This window comes from Lissotriton vulgaris, chromosome 5, assembly GCF_964263255.1.
Source record: "Lissotriton vulgaris chromosome 5, aLisVul1.2, whole genome shotgun sequence".
Lineage (NCBI taxonomy): Eukaryota > Metazoa > Chordata > Amphibia > Caudata > Salamandridae > Lissotriton > Lissotriton vulgaris.
In genome coordinates, this window is record NC_141693.1 from 736985748 (window position 1) to 737000632 (window position 14885).

A 14885-nucleotide genomic window follows, 5' to 3' on the forward strand; every position below is an offset into this window, starting at 1 on the left:
CCAGTGGACCAATTGTTCTTCTGGGAGCTGACCACACAGGAGGATGAGATTTCAGAAGTTATGCAGTAGGTTACTATCTGTGTTTGTAAGGCAAGTAGGAGGGGGAATGGTAAAGGACGCTGAACCACTCAAAGCATAGGGGCCTTTTTGAAAGTGGGCTGGGGATACAAAAATAGAGATTATCCCTGACACCAATCCATCTAGAGTGTCAGAGCCCAACATGCAAAGTGCAGGGGAAGTGGTTAAATGAGCTTTCTTCCGTGAGAAGGAAACACTATCGTTCTAAAGTGAGATAGTGCATTTCAACCTCAAAGGCATCAAATTCCTCAAATGGAACATTGCTAGCGCCAGGATCTAAAGCAGGCTTTCGTAGTGTTGAAGGTAGTGAGTTTTTTTTAAATATCATGACCAACACAATGTGATCCATATTACTTTCATATTGACAGAAAATATATTCAGGCACAGGCTCCCACTAGAAGGTAATGAGGACATTCAAATGCTGTGAACGTCTTTTTAATGCCTAAAGGAATGATTGTGAGTTTTACTTACCATATAAATTGGTCAAATGATGCCGTATGCCGGAAGACTTGCTTTTTTTTTTTTTCTTCAGTCTCGGCAATGCAGAGAAATTCTGTGGTGAAACACTGCCCCTGCTGGCCATTCAGTATAATCTGCAGATGGAAAAGTCGACTGTTAGAACAATTTTTATGAAGGGTAAACAGATCAATACTATGTAGTCTATATTATTGTGAAAATCAACAGCTCATTAGAAAATCAAATCCCAATTAGTGTTTTTAACCTCCCATACTTCTTTGAATCCCACGCCTCACTTGCTAACACTCTCTAAACAACTGTAGCACATACATTGGGACACAGATATATTGATCTTTTTGCCAGCCAAGTGGCAGTGAACCCTTCTGAATTCATTTGTTTTAGGATATGGTACCCTGGTAGAAATTAAGCCAGCTGATAAGTTGAGAGAGGAAGGGTTATGCTACAGTTAATGGGAATAATAAAATCAATGAATAGCATATTTACCATCCTCATTTTAGCCAATTTCTACCAGTTCAGCAATAGTAAAGTTGAGACTCTTCTGCTCAAACGTACGTTCATACAAATTCAGAAGTCTCAAAAAATGCCCCAATTTCTTTCATCTTAACATCTTAGTTTGCAGTAGGGCATCCTGTCTACCCTACTACTCATTTAATTACCAAGAAGAATGTATCCTACTGTTTAATAGGCAACAGAGTGGCCCTCATGTCAGACAACAGCTTGTTTTTGCTTTACGATGTCCGTTTGCTAGGCAACAGATTGGCCCGCAGGTCAGACAACATTCTTGCTTTAGCTTTATGATGTCAGAGCACCAGTGGACCAATTGTCCTTGTGGGAGCTGACCACACAGGAGGATGAGATTTCAGAAGTTATGAAGTAGGTTACTATCTGTGTTTGTAAGGCAAGTAGGAGGGGGAATGGTAAAGGACGCTGAACCACTCAAAGCATAGGGGCCTTTTTGAAAGTGGGCTGGGGATACAAAAATAGAGATTATCCCGGATACCAATCTATCTTGAGTGTCAGAGCCCAACATGCAAAGTGCAGGGGAAGTGGTTAAATGAGCTTTCTTCCGTGAGAAGGAAACACTATCGTTCTAAAGTGAGATAGTGCATTTCAACCTCAAAGGCAGCTAATTCCTCAAATGGAACATTGCTAGCACCAGGATCTAAAGCAGGCTTTCACTGTGTTGAAGGTAGTCAGTTTTTGTTAAATATCATGACCAACACAATGTGATCCATATTACTTCCATATTGACAGAAAATATATTCAGGCACAGGCTCCCACTAGAAGGTAATGAGGACATTCAAATGCGGTGAACGTCTTTTTAATGCCTAAAGGAATGATTGTGAGTTTTACTTACCATATAAATTGATCAAATGATGCCGTATGCCGGAAGACTTGCTTTTTTTTTTTTTTCTTCAGTCTCGGCAATGCAGAGAAATTCTGTGGTGAAACACTGCCCCTGCTGGCCATTCAGTATAATCTGCAGATCGAAAAGTCGACTGTTAGAACAATTTTTATAAAGGGTAAACAGATCAATACTATGGAGTATATATTATTGTGAAAATCAACAGCTCATTAGAAAATCAAATCCCAATTAGTGTTTTTAACCTCCCATACTTCTTTGAATCCCACGCCTCACTTGCTAACACTCTCTAAACTACTGTAGCACATACATTGGGACACAGATATATTGATCTTTTTGCCAGCCAAGTGGCAGTGAACCCTTCTGAATTCATTTGTTTTAGGATATGGTACCCTGGTAGAAATTAAGCCAGCTGATAAGTTGAGAGAGGAAGGGTTATGCTACAGTTAATGGGAATAATAAAATCAATGAATAGCATATTTACCATCCTCATTTTAGCCAATTTCTACCAGTTCAGCAATAGTAAAGTTGAGACTCTTCTGCTCAAACGTACGTTCATACAAATTCAGAAGTCTCAAAAAATGCCCCAATTTCTTTCATCTTAACATCTTAGTTTGCAGTAGGGCATCCTGTCTACCCTACTACTCATTTAATTACCAAGAAGAATGTATCCTACTGTTTAATAGGCAACAGAGTGGCCCTCATGTCAGACAACATCTTGTTTTTGCTTTATGATGTCAGCTTGCTAGGCAACAGAGTGGCCCTCAGGTCAGACAACATTCTTGCTTTAGCTTTATGATATCAGAGCACCAGTGGACCAATTGTTCTTGTGGGAGCTGACCACACAGGAGGATGAGATTTCAGAAGTTATGCAGTAGGTTACTATCTGTGTTTGTAAGGCAAGTAGGAGGGGGAATGGTAAAGGACGCTGAACCACTCAAAGCATAGGGGCCTTTTTGAAAGTGGGCTGGGGATACAAAAATAGAGATTATCCCTGACACCAATCCATCTAGAGTGTCAGAGCCCAACATGCAAAGTGCAGGGGAAGTGGTTAAATGAGCTTTCTTCTGTGAGAAGGAAACACTATCGTTCTAATGTGAGATAGTGCATTTCAACCTCAAAGGCATCAAATTCCTCAAATGGAACATTGCTAGCGCCAGGATCTAAAGCAGGCTTTCGTAGTGTTGAAGGTAGTCAGTTTTTTTTAAATATCATGACCAACACAATGTGATCCATATTACTTTCTTATTGACAGAAAATATATTCAGGCACAGGCTCCCACTAGAAGGTAATGAGGACATTCAAATGCTGTGAACGTCTTTTTAATGCCTAAAGGAATGATTGTGAGTTTTACTTACCATATAAATTGGTCAAATGATGCCGTATGCCGGAAGACTTGCTTTTTTTTTTTTTCTTCAGTCTCGGCAATGCAGAGAAATTCTGTGGTGAAACACTGCCCCTGCTGGCCATTCAGTATAATCTGCAGATGGAAAAGTCGACTGTTAGAACAATTTTTATGAAGGGTAAACAGATCAATACTATGGAGTCTATATTATTGTGAAAATCAACAGCTCATTAGAAAATCAAATCCCAATTAGTGTTTTTAACCTCCCATACTTCTTTGAATCCCACGCCTCACTTGCTAACACTCTCTAAACAACTGTAGCACATACATTGGGACACAGATATATTGATCTTTTTGCCAGCCAAGTGGCAGTGAACCCTTCTGAATTCATTTGTTTTAGGATATGGTACACTGGTAGAAATTAAGCCAGCTGATAAGTTGAGAGAGGAAGGGTTATGCTACAGTTAATGGGAATAATAAAATCAATGAATAGCATATTTACCATCCTCATTTTAGCAAATTTCTACCCGTTCAGCAATAGTAAAGTTGAGACTCTTCTGCTCAAACGTACGTTCATACAAATTCAGAAGTCTCAAAAAATGCCCAAATTTCTTTCATCTTAACATCTTAGTTTGCAGTAGGGCATCCTGTCTACCCTACTACTCATTTAATTACCAAGATGAATGTATCCTACTGTTTAATAGGCAACAGAGTGGCCCTCAGGTCAGACAACATTCTTGCTTTAGCTTTATGATGTCAGAGCACCAGTGGACCAATTGTCCTTGTGGGAGCTGACCACACAGGAGGATGAGATTTCAGAAGTTATGCAGTAGGTTACTATCTGTGTTTGTAAGGCAAGTAGGAGGGGGAATGGTAAAGGACGCTGAACCACTCAAAGCATAGGGGCCTTTTTGAAAGTGGGCTGGGGATACAAAAATAGAGATTATCCCTGACACCAATCCATCTAGAGTGTCAGAGCCCAACATGCAAAGTGCAGGGGAAGTGGTTAAATGAGCTTTCTTCCGTGAGAAGGAAACACTATCGTTCTAAAGTGAGATACTGCATTTCAACCTCAAAGGCAGCTAATTCCTCAAATGGAACATTGCTAGCACCAGGATCTAAAGCAGGCTTTCACTGTGTTGAAGGTAGTCAGTTTTTGTTAAATATCATGACCAACACAATGTGATCCATATTACTTCCATATTGACAGAAAATATATTCAGGCACAGGCTCCCACTAGAAGGTAATGAGGACATTCAAATGCGGTGAACGTCTTTTTAATGCCTAAAGGAATGATTGTGAGTTTTACTTACCATATAAATTGGTCAAATGATGCCGTATGCCGGAAGACTTGCTTTTTTTTTTTTTCTTCAGTCTCAGCAATGCAGAGAAATTCTGTGGTGAAACACTGCCCCTGCTGGCCATTCAGTATAATCTGCAGATGGAAAAGTCCACTGTTAGAACAATTTTTATAAAGGGTAAACAGATCAATACTATGGAGTCTATATTATTGTGAAAATCAACAGCTCATTAGAAAATCAAATCCCAATTAGTGTTTTTAACCTCCCATACTTCTTTGAATCCCACGCCTCACTTGCTAACACTCTCTAAACAACTGTAGCACATACATTGGGACACAGATATATTGATCTTTTTGCCAGCCAAGTGGCAGTGAACCCTTCTGAATTCATTTGTTTTAGGATATGGTACCCTGGTAGAAATTAAGCCAGCTGATAAGTTGAGAGAGGAAGGGTTATGCTACAGTTAATGGGAATAATAAAATCAATGAATAGCATATTTACCATCCTCATTTTAGCCAATTTCTACCAGTTCAGCAATAGTAAAGTTGAGACTCTTCTGCTCAAACGTACGTTCATACAAATTCAGAAGTCTCAAAAAATGCCCCAATTTCTTTCATCTTAACATCTTAGTTTGCAGTAGGGCATCCTGTCTACCCTACTACTCATTTAATTACCAAGAAGAATGTATCCTACTGTTTAATAGGCAACAGAGTGGCCCTCATGTCAGACAACAGCTTGTTTTTGCTTTACGATGTCCGTTTGCTAGGCAACAGATTGGCCCGCAGGTCAGACAACATTCTTGCTTTAGCTTTATGATGTCAGAGCACCAGTGGACCAATTGTCCTTGTGGGAGCTGACCACACAGGAGGATGAGATTTCAGAAGTTATGAAGTAGGTTACTATCTGTGTTTGTAAGGCAAGTAGGAGGGGGAATGGTAAAGGACGCTGAACCACTCAAAGCATAGGGGCCTTTTTGAAAGTGGGCTGGGGATACAAAAATAGAGATTATCCCTGACACCAATCCATCTAGAGTGTCAGAGCCCAACATGCAAAGTGCAGGGGAAGTGGTTAAATGAGCTTTCTTCTGTGAGAAGGAAACACTATCGTTCTAAAGTGAGATAGTGCATTTCAACCTCAAAGGCATCAAATTCCTCAAATGGAACATTGCTAGCGCCAGGATCTAAAGCAGGCTTTCGTAGTGTTGAAGGTAGTCAGTTTTTTTTAAATATCATGACCAACACAATGTGATCCATATTACTTTCATATTGACAGAAAATATATTCAGGCACAGGCTCCCACTAGAAGGTAATGAGGACATTCAAATGCTGTGAACGTCTTTTTAATGCCTAAAGGAATGATTGTGAGTTTTACTTACCATATAAATTGGTCAAATGATGCCGTATGCCGGAAGACTTGCTTTTTTTTTTTTTCTTCAGTCTCGGCAATGCAGAGAAATTCTGTGGTGAAACACTGCCCCTGCTGGCCATTCAGTATAATCTGCAGATGGAAAAGTCGACTGTTAGAACAATTTTTATGAAGGGTAAACAGATCAATACTATGGAGTCTATATTATTGTGAAAATCAACAGCTCATTAGAAAATCAAATCCCAATTAGTGTTTTTAACCTCCCATACTTCTTTGAATCCCACGCCTCACTTGCTAACACTCTCTAAACAACTGTAGCACATACATTGGGACACAGATATATTGATCTTTTTACCAGCCAAGTGGCAGTGAACCCTTCTGAATTCATTTGTTTTAGGATATGGTACACTGGTAGAAATTAAGCCAGCTGATAAGTTGAGAGAGGAAGGGTTATGCTACAGTTAATGGGAATAATAAAATCAATGAATAGCATATTTACCATCCTCATTTTAGCAAATTTCTACCCGTTCAGCAATAGTAAAGTTGAGACTCTTCTGCTCAAACGTACGTTCATACAAATTCAGAAGTCTCAAAAAATGCCCCAATTTCTTTCATCTTAACATCTTAGTTTGCAGTAGGGCATCCTGTCTACCCTACTACTCATTTAATTACCAAGATGAATGTATCCTACTGTTTAATAGGCAACAGAGTGGCCCTCATGTCAGACAACATCTTGTTTTTGCTTTATGATGTCAGCTTGCTAGGCAACAGAGTGGCCCTCAGGTCAGACAACATTCTTGCTTTAGCTTTATGATGTCAGAGCACCAGTGGACCAATTGTCCTTGTGGGAGCTGACCACACAGGAGGATGAGATTTCAGAAGTTATGCAGTAGGTTACTATCTGTGTTTGTAAGGCAAGTAGGAGGGGGAATGGTAAAGGACGCTGAACCACTCAAAGCATAGGGGCCTTTTTGAAAGTGGGCTGGGGATACAAAAATAGAGATTATCCCTGACACCAATCCATCTAGAGTGTCAGAGCCCAACATGCAAAGTGCAGGGGAAGTGGTTAAATGAGCTTTCTTCCGTGAGAAGGAAACACTATCGTTCTAAAGTGAGATAGTGCATTTCAACCTCAAAGGCAAGTAATTCCTCAAATGGAACATTGCTAGCACCAGGATCTAAAGCAGGCTTTCACTGTGTTGAAGGTAGTCAGTTTTTGTTAAATATCATGACCAACACAATGTGATCCATATTACTTCCATATTGACAGAAAATATATTCAGGCACAGGCTCCCACTAGAAGGTAATGAGGACATTCAAATGCGGTGAACGTCTTTTTAATGCCTAAAGGAATGATTGTGAGTTTTACTTACCATATAAATTGGTCAAATGATGCCGTATGCCGGAAGACTTGCTTTTTTTTTTTTTCTTCAGTCTCAGCAATGCAGAGAAATTCTGTGGTGAAACACTGCCCCTGCTGGCCATTCAGTATAATCTGCAGATGGAAAAGTCGACTGTTAGAACAATTTTTATAAAGGGTAAACAGATCAATACTATGGAGTCTATATTATTGTGAAAATCAACAGCTCATTAGAAAATCAAATCCCAATTAGTGTTTTTAACCTCCCATACTTCTTTGAATCCCACGCCTCACTTGCTAACACTCTCTAAACAACTGTAGCACATACATTGGGACACATATATATTGATCTTTTTGCCAGCCAAGTGGCAGTGAACCCTTCTGAATTCATTTGTTTTAGGATATGGTACCCTGGTAGAAATTAAGCCAGCTGATAAGTTGAGAGAGGAAGGGTTATGCTACAGTTAATGGGAATAATAAAATCAATGAATAGCGTATTTACCATCCTCATTTTAGCCAATTTCTACCAGTTCAGCAATAGTAAAGTTGAGACTCTTCTGCTCAAACGTATGTTCATACAAATTCAGAAGTCTCAAAAAATGCCCCAATTTCTTTCATCTTAACATCTTAGTTTGCAGTAGGGCATCCTGTCTACCCTACTACTCATTTAATTACCAAGAAGAATGTATCCTACTGTTTAATAGGCAACAGAGTGGCCCTCATGTCAGACAACATCTTGTTTTTGCTTTATGATGTCAGCTTGCTAGGCAATAGAGTGGCCCTCAGGTCAGACAACATTCTTGCTTTAGCTTTATGATGTCAGAGCACCAGTGGACCAATTGTCCTTGTGGGAGCTGACCACACAGGAGGATGAGATTTCAGAAGTTATGCAGTAGGTTACTATCTGTGTTTGTAAGGCAAGTAGGAGGGGGAATGGTAAAGGACGCTGAACCACTCAAAGCATAGGGGCCTTTTTGAAAGTGGGCTGGGGATACAAAAATAGAGATTATCCCTGACACCAATCCATCTAGAGTATCAGAGCCCAACATGCAAAGTGCGGGGGAAGTGGTTAAATGAGCTTTCTTCCGTGAGAAGGAAACACTATCGTTCTAAAGTGAGATAGTGCATTTCAACCTCAAAGGCAGCAAATTCCTCAAATGGAACATTGCTAGCGCCAGGATCTAAAGCAGGCTTTCGTAGTGTTGAAGGTAGTCAGTTTTTTTTAAATATCATGACCAACACAATGTGATCCATATTACTTCCATATTGACAGAAAATATATTCAGGCACAGGCTCCCACTAGAAGGTAATGAGGACATTCAAATGCGGTGAACGTCTTTTTAATGCCTAAAGGAATGATTGTGAGTTTTACTTACCATATAAATTGGTCAAATGATGCCGTATGCCGGAAGACTTGCTTTTTTTTTTTTTCTTCAGTCTCAGCAATGCAGAGAAATTCTGTGGTGAAACACTGCCCCTGCTGGCCATTCAGTATAATCTGCAGATGGAAAAGTCGACTGTTAGAACAATTTTTATAAAGGGTAAACAGATCAATACTATGGAGTCTATATTATTGTGAAAATCAACAGCTCATTAGAAAATCAAATCCCAATTAGTGTTTTTAACCTCCCATACTTCTTTGAATCCCACGCCTCACTTGCTAACACTCTCTAAACAACTGTAGCACATACATTGGGACACAGATATATTGATCTTTTTGCCAGCCAAGTGGCAGTGAACCCTTCTGAATTCATTTGTTTTAGGATATGGTACCCTGGTAGAAATTAAGCCAGCTGATAAGTTGAGAGAGGAAGGGTTATGCTACAGTTAATGGGAATAATAAAATCAATGAATAGCATATTTACCATCCTCATTTTAGCAAATTTCTACCAGTTCAGCAATAGTAAAGTTGAGACTCTTCTGCTCAAACGTACGTTCATACAAATTCAGAAGTCTCAAAAAATGCCCCAATTTCTTTAATCTTAACATCTTAGTTTGCAGTAGGGCATCCTGTCTACCCTACTACTCATTTAATTACCAAGATGAATGTATCCTACTGTTTAATAGGCAACAGAGTGGCCCTCATGTCAGACAACATCTTGTTTTTGCTTTATGATGTCAGCTTGCTAGGCAATAGAGTGGCCCTCAGGTCAGACAACATTCTTGCTTTAGCTTTATGATGTCAGAGCACCAGTGGACCAATTGTCCTTGTGGGAGCTGACCACACAGGAGGATGAGATTTCAGAAGTTATGCAGTAGGTTACTATCTGTGTTTGTAAGGCAAGTAGGAGGGGGAATGGTAAAGGACGCTGAACCACTCAAAGCATAGGGGCCTTTTTGAAAGTGGGCTGGGGATACAAAAATAGAGATTATCCCTGACACCAATCCATCTAGAGTGTCAGAGCCCAACATGCAAAGTGCGGGGGAAGTGGTTAAATGAGCTTTCTTCCGTGAGAAGGAAACACTATCGTTCTAAAGTGAGATAGTGCATTTCAACCTCAAAGGCAGCAAATTCCTCAAATGGAACATTGCTAGCGCCAGGATCTAAAGCAGACTTTCGTAGTGTTGAAGGTAGTCAGTTTTTTTTAAATATCATGACCAACACAATGTGATCCATATTACTTCCATATTGACAGAAAATATATTCAGGCACAGGCTCCCACTAGAAGGTAATGAGGACATTCAAATGCTCTGAACGTCTTTTTAATGCCTAAAGGAATGATTGTGAGTTTTACTTACCATATAAATTGTTCAAATGATGCCGTATGCCGGAAGACTTGCTTTTTTTTTTTTCTTCAGTCTCGGCAATGCAGAGAAATTCTGTGGTGAAACACTGCCCCTGCTGTCCATTCAGTATAATCTGCAGATGGAAAAGTCGACTGTTAGAACAATTTTTATAAAGGGTAAACAGATCAATACTATGGAGTCTATATTATTGTGAAAATCAACAGCTCATTAGAAAATCAAATCCCAATTAGTGTTTTTAACCTCCCATACTTCTTTGAATCCCACGCCTCACTTGCTAACACTCTCTAAACAACTGTAGCACATACATTGGGACACAGATATATTGATCTTTTTGCCAGCCAAGTGGCAGTGAACCCTTCTGAATTCATTTGTTTTAGGATATGGTACACTGGTAGAAATTAAGCCAGCTGATAAGTTGAGAGAGGAAGGGTTATGCTACAGTTAATGGGAATAATAAAATCAATGAATAGCATATTTACCATCCTCATTTTAGCCAATTTCTACCAGTTCAGCAATAGTAAAGTTGAGACTCTTCTGCTCAAACGTATGTTCATACAAATTCAGAAGTCTCAAAAAATGCCCCAATTTCTTTCATCTTAACATCTTAGTTTGCAGTAGGGCATCCTGTCTACCCTACTACTCATTTAATTACCAAGAAGAATGTATCCTACTGTTTAATAGGCAACAGAGTGGCCCTCATGTCAGACAACAGCTTGTTTTTGCTTTACGATGTCCGTTTGCTAGGCAACAGATTGGCCCGCAGGTCAGACAACATTCTTGCTTTAGCTTTATGATGTCAGAGCACCAGTGGACCAATTGTCCTTGTGGGAGCTGACCACACAGGAGGATGAGATTTCAGAAGTTATGAAGTAGGTTACTATCTGTGTTTGTAAGGCAAGTAGGAGGGGGAATGGTAAAGGACTCTGAACCACTCAAAGCATAGGGGCCTTTTTGAAAGTGGGCTGGGGATACAAAAATAGAGATTATCCCGGATACCAATCTATCTTGAGTGTCAGAGCCCAACATGCAAAGTGCAGGGGAAGTGGTTAAATGAGCTTTCTTCCGTGAGAAGGAAACACTATCGTTCTAAAGTGAGATAGTGCATTTCAACCTCAAAGGCAGCTAATTCCTCAAATGGAACATTGCTAGCACCAGGATCTAAAGCAAGCTTTCACTGTGTTGAAGGTAGTCAGTTTTTGTTAAATATCATGACCAACACAATGTGATCCATATTACTTCCATATTGACAGAAAATATATTCAGGCACAGGCTCCCACTAGAAGGTAATGAGGACATTCAAATGCGGTGAACGTCTTTTTTTAATGCCTAAAGGAATGATTGTGAGTTTTACTTACCATATAAATTGGTCAAATGATGCCGTATGCCGGAAGACTTGCTTTTTTTTTTTTTCTTCAGTCTCGGCAATGCAGAGAAATTCTGTGGTGAAACACTGCCCCTGCTGTCCATTCAGTATAATCTGCAGATGGAAAAGTCGACTGTTAGAACAATTTTTACAAAGGGTAAACAGATCAATACTATGGAGTCTATATTATTGTGAAAATCAACAGCTCATCAGAAAATCAAATCCCAATTAGTGTTTTTAACCTCCCATACTTCTTTGAATCCCACGCCTCACTTGCTAACACTCTCTAAACAATTGTAGCACATACATTGGGACACAGATATATTGATCTTTTTGCCAGCCAAGTGGCAGTGAACCCTTCTGAATTCATTTGTTTTAGGATATGGTACACTGGTAGAAATTAAGCCAGCTGATAAGTTGACAGAGGAAGGGTTATGCTACAGTTAATGGGAATAATAAAATCAATGAATAGCATATTTACCATCCTCATTTTAGCCAATTTCTACCAGTTCAGCAATAGTAAAGTTGAGACTCTTCTGCTCAAACGTATGTTCATACAAATTCAGAAGTCTCAAAAAATGCCCCAATTTCTTTCATCTTAACATCTTAGTTTGCAGTAGGGCATCCTGTCTACCCTACTACTCATTTAATTACCAAGAAGAATGTATCCTACTGTTTAATAGGCAACAGAGTGGCCCTCATGTCAGACAACAGCTTGTTTTTGCTTTACGATGTCCGTTTGCTAGGCAACAGATTGGCCCGCAGGTCAGACAACATTCTTGCTTTAGCTTTATGATGTCAGAGCACCAGTGGACCAATTGTCCTTGTGGGAGCTGACCACACAGGAGGATGAGATTTCAGAAGTTATGAAGTAGGTTACTATCTGTGTTTGTAAGGCAAGTAGGAGGGGGAATGGTAAAGGACGCTGAACCACTCAAAGCATAGGGGCCTTTTTGAAAGTGGGCTGGGGATACAAAAATAGAGATTATCCCGGATACCAATCTATCTTGAGTGTCAGAGCCCAACATGCAAAGTGCAGGGGAAGTGGTTAAATGAGCTTTCTTCCGTGAGAAGGAAACACTATCGTTCTAAAGTGAGATAGTGCATTTCAACCTCAAAGGCAGCAAATTCCTCAAATGGAACATTGCTAGCGCCAGGATCTAAAGCAGGCTTTCGTAGTGTTGAAGGTAGTCAGTTTTTTTTAAATATCATGACCAACACAATGTGATCCATATTACTTCCATATTGACAGAAAATATATTCAGGCACAGGCTCCCACTAGAAGGTAATGAGGACATTCAAATGCGGTGAACGTCTTTTTAATGCCTAAAGGAATGATTGTGAGTTTTACTTACCATATAAATTGGTCAAATGATGCCGTATGCCGGAAGACTTGCTTTTTTTTTTTTTCTTCAGTCTCAGCAATGCAGAGAAATTCTGTGGTGAAACACTGCCCCTGCTGGCCATTCAGTATAATCTGCAGATGGAAAAGTCGACTGTTAGAACAATTTTTATAAAGGGTAAACAGATCAATACTATGGAGTCTATATTATTGTGAAAATCAACAGCTCATTAGAAAATCAAATCCCAATTAGTGTTTTTAACCTCCCATACTTCTTTGAATCCCACGCCTCACTTGCTAACACTCTCTAAACAACTGTAGCACATACATTGGGACACAGATATATTGATCTTTTTGCCAGCCAAGTGGCAGTGAACCCTTCTGAATTCATTTGTTTTAGGATATGGTACCCTGGTAGAAATTAAGCCAGCTGATAAGTTGAGAGAGGAAGGGTTATGCTACAGTTAATGGGAATAATAAAATCAATGAATAGCATATTTACCATCCTCATTTTAGCAAATTTCTACCAGTTCAGCAATAGTAAAGTTGAGACTCTTCTGCTCAAACGTACGTTCATACAAATTCAGAAGTCTCAAAAAATGCCCCAATTTCTTTAATCTTAACATCTTAGTTTGCAGTAGGGCATCCTGTCTACCCTACTACTCATTTAATTACCAAGATGAATGTATCCTACTGTTTAATAGGCAACAGAGTGGCCCTCATGTCAGACAACATCTTGTTTTTGCTTTATGATGTCAGCTTGCTAGGCAATAGAGTGGCCCTCAGGTCAGACAACATTCTTGCTTTAGCTTTATGATGTCAGAGCACCAGTGGACCAATTGTCCTTGTGGGAGCTGACCACACAGGAGGATGAGATTTCAGAAGTTATGCAGTAGGTTACTATCTGTGTTTGTAAGGCAAGTAGGAGGGGGAATGGTAAAGGACGCTGAACCACTCAAAGCATAGGGGCCTTTTTGAAAGTGGGCTGGGGATACAAAAATAGAGATTATCCCTGACACCAATCCATCTAGAGTGTCAGAGCCCAACATGCAAAGTGCGGGGGAAGTGGTTAAATGAGCTTTCTTCCGTGAGAAGGAAACACTATCGTTCTAAAGTGAGATAGTGCATTTCAACCTCAAAGGCAGCAAATTCCTCAAATGGAACATTGCTAGCGCCAGGATCTAAAGCAGACTTTCGTAGTGTTGAAGGTAGTCAGTTTTTTTTAAATATCATGACCAACACAATGTGATCCATATTACTTCCATATTGACAGAAAATATATTCAGGCACAGGCTCCCACTAGAAGGTAATGAGGACATTCAAATGCTCTGAACGTCTTTTTAATGCCTAAAGGAATGATTGTGAGTTTTACTTACCATATAAATTGTTCAAATGATGCCGTATGCCGGAAGACTTGCTTTTTTTTTTTTCTTCAGTCTCGGCAATGCAGAGAAATTCTGTGGTGAAACACTGCCCCTGCTGTCCATTCAGTATAATCTGCAGATGGAAAAGTCGACTGTTAGAACAATTTTTATAAAGGGTAAACAGATCAATACTATGGAGTCTATATTATTGTGAAAATCAACAGCTCATTAGAAAATCAAATCCCAATTAGTGTTTTTAACCTCCCATACTTCTTTGAATCCCACGCCTCACTTGCTAACACTCTCTAAACAACTGTAGCACATACATTGGGACACAGATATATTGATCTTTTTGCCAGCCAAGTGGCAGTGAACCCTTCTGAATTCATTTGTTTTAGGATATGGTACACTGGTAGAAATTAAGCCAGCTGATAAGTTGAGAGAGGAAGGGTTATGCTACAGTTAATGGGAATAATAAAATCAATGAATAGCATATTTACCATCCTCATTTTAGCCAATTTCTACCAGTTCAGCAATAGTAAAGTTGAGACTCTTCTGCTCAAACGTATGTTCATACAAATTCAGAAGTCTCAAAAAATGCCCCAATTTCTTTCATCTTAACATCTTAGTTTGCAGTAGGGCATCCTGTCTACCCTACTACTCATTTAATTACCAAGAAGAATGTATCCTACTGTTTAATAGGCAACAGAGTGGCCCTCATGTCAGACAACAGCTTGTTTTTGCTTTACGATGTCCGTTTGCTAGGCAACAGATTGGCC